Source organism: Cupressus sempervirens, chromosome 10, assembly GCF_028749045.1.
Source record: "Cupressus sempervirens isolate cs-2001-9-10 chromosome 10, ASM2874904v1, whole genome shotgun sequence".
Taxonomy (NCBI): domain Eukaryota; kingdom Viridiplantae; phylum Streptophyta; class Pinopsida; order Cupressales; family Cupressaceae; genus Cupressus; species Cupressus sempervirens.
In genome coordinates this window covers 106,160,199-106,168,669 of record NC_143127.1, presented here as the reverse complement: position 1 = coordinate 106,168,669, position 8,471 = coordinate 106,160,199, and positions in this window count along the sequence as shown.

Sequence of the window (8,471 nt, the reverse complement as noted above, 5' to 3'; positions counted from 1 at the left end):
GTTGGCCCAATTAGCTTTGGGAGCCTGTAGGAAGATTAGTTTCCTTTCTAGCATTTGTGGAAACTACCTCATCAAAGCCTTGCCAATTTGGATCAGACTTGATGCAATATATTCCTAGTTTTAGTTATGGTATTTTTCTTTATAATGCACTGATTTCTATGGACTCCTCTTCCAGGACAACATATTTTGTGTACACTGTATGATTACCATCGGTATTTCAAGGGTCTAATTCCCCTTTTTGGGATTGTCCTATTTTTTCCTCTAGATTCACAAGTTCAATAAAAACAAGAATTGTAAACAGTAATTTAGGTAGGGATTTAACTTTACCCCTGCCAAAAATTAAGCAAGATAGATCCTGGTTGAGATCTGGCAGTCATGTTAGACAATTATAAAAAAATATAATCCATAAAATCAGTCATTTCTAGTAGGGTTAAAGAACATGACACGTGTATATTTATAATCATCTTAATTTAAATAAGTCATACAATACCTATTTTTCATTATTGAAGTTCAACTAGTAAAATATATTAGCATATCGCATACATCCATAAAAGAGAGATTATATATCACATATACTATCATGTTATCTACAACATTACTGCCTTCATTATTATGTGAGGAATTATCTATAAAACATCACCACGCTGCATACGATGGATTACTGAATTCACAGAACTGATGCTGAAGATTGTGAGTTGCCTGGAGCAGATTAAGTATTTTTGATCCAATTCCTTGATGTTTTCCATTTGCTTGATTCCCGATTAATGTTTGATGGATGATTGAATGATTTCCTTTTATTTAATGATTTGATTTATTAGTGAATGACGATTGGATGAATGTAGAATATATAGAGTGACGAGTGATGATTGAACTCTGATTTGATGTATTTGTGAGTAATGATAGATAAGTGATTCTTGAATGCTTGGAAAGATTTCTCCTTTATACTTAAGTGCTGAAAGGGTCACCACCTTTCATAAGAATTGAGTTACCACTTTTTATTGTTGCCTTTGAGAATAATATATTATTCCCCCAATAGATCTCCCTTGGATGTTCTCAAATGAAACCTTCTCCCTTTTATATCTTCCAATGTGAGGGGGAATCCCACCTCTTCATCACGTCTTCCCTGCACAATGGTACAACCTTTCACAATTACCACAGTTCGAAAGAATTACAATCCTCCATCATTTCTGCCCTTTGAGAGAGTCACAACCTTTCATTGTTGCTACTCTTTGACGGAATCACAACCCTTCATAATTACCACCCTTTGAAAGAGTCACAACCTTTCATAGTTGCTACCCCCTAAGAGAGTAATTACTACCCTTTGAGAGAGTCACAAGCCTTCATCATTGCTATATGCTTTGAGAGTTGCAACCTTTCATCATTTCTACCTTTTGAGAGAGTCACAACCCTTCATCATTGCGAGTCTTTCAAAGATTCACTTCCTTATACATTCCTTTACTCTTTCATTCATCCTTCCTTAATTTCTATGCTCTCTTCTTTCTTACTTCCTCTATATCCCCCTTCCAAATGAATTTCTCTTCTCCACTTTATATCTCATTTTGGAGGAGTCAAACTTTTGATACCTTTTTACCATTCTTTAAACTCCATGTAATTTTTTTCACTATATTTTAATCTTATTAATTATTTGTTTATTATTAAAATTTTTAATAAAAAGGGCACATTACATAGGGTGTTAGTCATCAGTTCAGGTTTATTTTTAAATGTTGGGTAAACTCTTTAACATCACTGGTGACGTTGGCACAACATGACCTTTGGTTCCACACAAAATATGATTGACCTGGGGATATGAATTAATGAGGTCACAAACGGGGGACCTCATCCCCAATTAACAATGCCGAGGCTCAAACTCACGAGCACATTGGATCAGCAAAGACACAAGCTTATAATAACAATGGCTCAGAGGGGGTTTGAACCACGGTGGACACAACACTGCCATCACTTAACCAACACACCATGGGATGAACTCGGCTGTCACTTCAGCTTTCTTGTTAGTATATCTTGACTGTTTTTGGCCACAGCAACAATCGCGTAACTTTTGTGATCACAAATGGAGCAATCAGCATTGGATTTGCCTGGATTGCCTCTCCAAGGAACATTGTAAGTTGACTTTCACTCAGAAATCCATCATGAGGGTGGCTTCACACATTGTGTCCTAGCTCTTAACTTCTGGAGGTATAAGAGGCCCTTAATCAGGAAAGAATAGTCACACTTTTGTTTATACTATTTTTGGGTTATTTTGGTAACACATTTTGCAAAATGGACCTCAATGATGAGTGGAATTACCTTCAGAAATTGAGGAGACGAAACAGCAAGTATGGATAGGTCATTCTCTTATTATATAACTATCCCACATCCAAAATCTGTCACCGGACTTGAGAAGTCATAAAGTTGTCTTTTAATGCCTTCATTAAGAATTTAATTATAGTATAACACATCGGGCTCTACGAAAGACAGGGTTGAGGTTGAAGACCTGTTCCACGTAGCAATTACATTTTTGTATCTGAAGTAGAAAAATATTTAGTATGCCAAATAACTGTTCTGAAAAATTCTTTCACTGATGGATGACCTTTAGGTCATTGCCTAACCAACATGCTGACCGTTTTTTTGTATTGGACAAGTTTTGAACTCAGCACCATTTAGATGCTTACAAGATGGCCTTTTCCATTATACCGAGTGCTCTTCAGAATGAACATGCTAACTTGGCATTTAAGGCCTCTGAGTTGACAAGTTATCTTTTTCTCATTACATTCCTTTGGTTTTTAATCCTTGACTGTTTCTCATTGTAACAGAGCTCAGACACAAAATGGAGCTTTCCTGTCCACTTGCCCACTTGCATCTGTAGAGGGTTCACACAAACAGATTCTGGCAAGGGTTATGATAGCCACTTGAACAATTTTTTTTTGTGAGGGATTTTAGGCATTCCTTCTTTAGATCACTGGTATCAAAATAGGTTTTTTAGCCTTTTCTTTTAATTTCAAATAATGAATTGTGCTAGTGCTTGTGAGTAAAACCCATTTCTCAACAAGCCCATGAAACTGTCCTGACACTGTTGTTATAACTTATATTCCTGACTCGTAGACCTGCTTCTATGGTACATAGATATTTGTAGCCTAGCCCCAAAGCATGGAATTTGACAAGTATGAATATGTGGAAAGCCGAGAACAATACTGATAAAATAAAATAAAAATACAACTACAATACAGCATTACATTGGACAAGGATGATCAAACCTTTACCAAAACCGAGGCCTAAGATATTGCAAGAACAATGTGGGTGTTGCATTTTGTCAACAATTCACCTCTAATTGAAGTTAATTTCTGATGCAATTCTAGAATTGTTGCATGTGACCATTGATGATTTGTCACATTAAGTTCACAGGTTTTTACCAAGCGAGAAATAATGGCATCCATCTAGTCCGTAGATACGGTTGGTGTCAGCTATAAATTATAATTTTATTTGCAGTAAACAATATCTTGAAACTTTATATTTTACATTTCAGGATATTATTTTACTGCAACAGGTTTTCCCTACATCTTATATACCTTTTCTGGCAGTGGAGTTGTCAAATGAATGTCTTGTGATTGAACTGTTAACTTTCGGATGGCAAATATCAAGCAGTCACCGAAGTAAAATGCAAAATAACAGTAAAGATCACCAGCCAGCCATCAGAACTGTGAACAAGAACGAGTGCAAAATCAAATAAAATAGAAATGAAAAAGGGCGAAATGGCCACCTGTTAAATTTCACTTATGTTTTGAGGGTCCTTGGCATTGAAATGCCAATGCATGCATCAGGTTCAAAACTGTGTTCAAAATGCAACTATACTGTTTGCACATGTGCAGTTACAGGTACAGGTACAGGCTGCATCCCATGCATCTGGATAATGGTGTCGCAATGCACTCCAACATCTGGGTTCATTATGGTCCGTGCACCTGCCAAAAATCAGCAAAATTTAAGAATGATCCCAAATTAAAATTGAAAATATCTTACTTACTATAGCTTACTTCAAGTTCTTTAACTGCAAATATAATTTTCATAACACAGAATCTCTGTACTCAGTCTTCTTTACAGGATAATTGAGGAGCATTAAATTATGGGGTTGCCAATATAGTTGAAGTTCTATTCCGATTTAGAATTTTGATGTGTGTCATTATGAATAATTCACTATTAATTATAAATGTTGCAGCTTGGAAGTTTGATCAACCAAAGGAAAAAGTGCTTTTGTAACGTGACTCAAATGAAATTGTGTATTTTCGAAGTCTCTATTCCTTTGATAAAAGTACCCAATTTGTGCAAGGTTTAACCCTGCTTTTCGGTGCCTAGTGCTATTCTAATGTTCTCTTTTTTTTCTACTTCTGAACATATATACATTTTATTTATTTTTACACTCACCCTATCTCAGTCGTATCTTATTGAAGTATTGTACAGTTTTGCCATACTTGTATTAGGTACTGTTCCTGAATTATATTTGTTTCTGTCAAGTTGTTTTGTTGTTGGAATGTGATTGATCTGAGAATAAACACTACTGGTAAGTATGCAAGTTGTTAAGGAATGTGAGAGAACTAAGTTCATGTTGTGTCCCATTCGATGTGGCACAGAAATAGCAGACGGCAAAGGACACTTTAATAGAAGGAGATTGCTCCACCTTATTCATTTATTACTCTTCTGAATAATCCAATTTTAAAGGATGCTCACTTTTCAACATATTTTGCCATAGGTTAATCTAGCATGCAAAAGCAACAAACATTGGTTTAAGTGATGGTTTGGCTGTCTTATAATATGAGCACTGAGAAAGCTTGAGGATGGTTTGAGTCTAATGCTATTGGTGTGATTACTAAACAAATGTTAAGCTGTGCTGCTACACATTACTCCAAGTAAAGAGAATCATTTTTGTCTTTGTTTTCTTTTGGCCTTTGCTGATTTAGAAGCATATATCCAACTAAAGCACTGCTGATATCATATATAGCCTTTTTTTCTCTCATGATCCTGTTGTGCTAATAAGGCTCCCAAAGATACTTACAGTCACTAATATGGAGAGAAAAAGTGGTTTACCTTGTATGGGTGACATAAAAGTAGGTGGATTTATTACATATTGGTTTAATTTGTCGAAGACTTCCTCACAAGCACCATCCCATTGATATGGTACATTTTTGTGCATTAAATGCATCACAGGATGACTTATCTGCTAGCTGAGAAACAAATCTCTTGATTGCCCGTAACCATCCTTGTAATGATCTCAATCGATTGATGTTTTTCACAGGTTGCATTTTCATGATTTCATTTACTCTTTCAGGATTAACATCTATTCCCTTAGCTGAAACTATGTATCCAACAATTTTATAGAGGTAACACCAAATGCATGCTTGGGATTTAGCTTGACATTGCACTTTTCATACTTATGAATATCTTATCTAATACTTGTAAATGATCTTTCCTTGTTTTAGATTTTCCCAAAATGTCGTCTACAAAATCTTCCATTATAGTATGTATAATATTATCTTGGATTGTGGTCATCTCTCTCGATAAGTAGCCCTTCATTTTTATGTCCAGAATGCATGACATTTTGTCTTCTCCTGGTCTTTTGGTGCAATCTTGATATGGTTATAACAAGAAAATCCATCTATTAAGGACACTATTTCATGTCCAACAATAAGATCAACTATGACATTAAAATCTGGTAGAGGGAAATCATATTTTGGGCAACCCTTGTTAAGATCTTTGAAACATGTGCACTCTCTGATAGACTTGTCAGGTTTCAATATTGTTACAATATTTGAAATCCACTTTGCATAGTCTTATTGCTCTGATGAAGCCAACATCCAATAGTTTCTTCTGATTATCTTTTACCAAGAGTGCAATACATGGATACATATTTGTAAGTTTTTATTTCGGTGGGTTGACCCCTAGTACTATGGATAAATGATGCATGATAAGATTAGGATCCAAAATTAGGCATGTCAGCATAACCCCATGCAAATTCCATTTGTTTTTCTCTAAAAAGGTATATAAAATCTCCCTTTTCTGATTTTGTCCATGAGACAACTATACAAAGAATGCACTTAGAGCCCTCAGTTCCAATGTTGATAAGTACAATTGGTTCAATAAATATTGGTGATCACTCCCAATAGAAGTAGTTGGTGAGAGTGTCAATTCTTTCATCCTTAGGTGTCTCAGAGAGGTTTTCATCTTCAGGTACATCTTTTCTTTTTAATTTTTCTAGATCTAGTACTACCATTGAGTGGTTTTCACCATTAGATCTATTTATAATTTTAACATTTTTACAACTAAAGAATTGGAACCCTCTCTAAAGTAATCCATGTCATTAAGTTCAATAGGGAACCCTACCTTGTGATTCTTTGATAGCAAAAGATCCCTAATCCCAAGATAGTCAATAGTTGCATCATTGTTATGGAAAGTGTCAAGTTTGGGTATATTTGGAGAATTCCAATCTATTATTTCAAGATCAATGAGAGGTAATGGATTATTAGGGTGAAATTCAAAAGTGGTAATGATTTGATAGATAAGTGGTCAAGGTTTTTTTATTGTATTGACAAGGTCTATTTCAATACTCTTTGAAATATCTCTGTCATGATAAATGTCACTTTCCTCATGGTTGTGATGATTAATATCGTGTGGGAGTAACTCCAACGATTCCATCCGTGAACTCTTCCTATCATGGTTCGTGCTACCTATAGAACTTTATCACATCCACTTGCTTATCTACATAGATGATTGGTGTCTCTTCTCACTCATAAACATTATATTCATCATCATCATCATTATCATCTTGTGTATCTTTGATTTTGTTGATTAACCTAGGTGTGATCTCTTGTTTTCCTTTATCTTTATACCTAGGGCCAGGTCTCAAATCAACATATCACTGACTTCTACTCACCCATGTTCCCCACCAAGGGCATGAAGCATTTGCTTTGTATTCTTGTTCTCGATCACACCAAATTTGTGAGACCCCACAACGGGTTCATTAGGCATCAACAATCCACCTCCAGTGGTACTCAAAGATGATCTGAGATCCTTGGTCGCCCTAGACCATACCCTTTAGTTTTGGATTTCTTCCGGTTGAGGAAGGACATGTAGTCTTCCCTCGACGTTCTCCTTTGTTCTTTTGCTTTCTTGTCTTTCTCTTTCTAGGTCACCATTTGGTGTTCCTACTTTTGGTAGTTTCCTAGTTTGTAAGCTTTAGTCCCTTAAAACCTTTGGTGCTCTCTTATTGGACATTAATAAATTTATCTATCATTCCCATCTCTATATCCAAATCCTACGATATCTCTTTGATAGTTTGGATTTGTCAAAATTGGTTGTATCACACCAACTTTTAGTTTCATAGATGCACCTCCTTCATATCCCATATTTTTTTAATATAGTGTACCCTTTTCCATAATTTTCAAGAGATATATATTTTACCACTTTACCACTTTTTAATTTGTAAAGCAATTGATTCATATTTTTCTTACCTGCTTCATCTAATAAGGTGATTAAGGATCTTCCATATGATTTAGGGGATAATGGTAACTCTGTTATGCAAAATGTTTGTCCCAAAGTGTATTCCCCTATGTTTTGTTCTTTGGTATCAATTGTGATGTCAAAATGTTTTGATGTTGATGTTATTTTGCTAGGATCAATCTTTGTTGCAGAGAATGCAACCCGATTATGCGGTACTAAGGATTTTTGTGATGGATTTATAGTATTGCAATACCGGAAAGGATCGGGATCCCTTTTTATTGTTATTTCTTGTTCACTATAGGGTGATTTTAAGCACAAATGGTAAGTCAAAGACACGTCTTTCATAAAGTGAACCCAAGGATGTCCCAAAGAATGTTATATGTTAGTTCCACATCAAACATTTGGAAGAATATGTCTTTAACCACATGACCTATTTTGATAGGTAGAATAACTGAACTCTTGGATGCCATTTCTTCTTCATCATAAGCCTTAATTGGATTTTCTTTTTAGGATCTATAACATTTTTCAAAAATTTGCAATTCGAGGACTAGCTTTAAAGTACAAATATTCATGCCACATCCTTCAATCTTTAGGACTCTTTTGATTTTGTGACTTTGGTTAAGGACTTCAATATTAAGGGGCACATTATGCAATTGGTTATAGTAAGGCCATAATGTTTAGTGAAAGATAGGTAATGTGGAGTCGTCAATTGTTGTCCCATAACATGGAATTGAGCTTGATCTAGATCGATAGGGACACTGGTTTCTAGTAGAGCCTTTTTAATATATCTTTATGAGACATTGACAAACATAAAAGCTCAAGTGTGGAGATCTAGTCGAGGGTTTTCTTTAATTGGTCCAAAATGTTATATTGATTTGATACACTAGCTGTGGATTTGGGTACATAGACAAATTTGTTTTGTGAAGTTAAAGGGCTTGAATGAGACACCTCGAAGAGTGACCTTTGATTAACATTAACAAGTCGGTTTT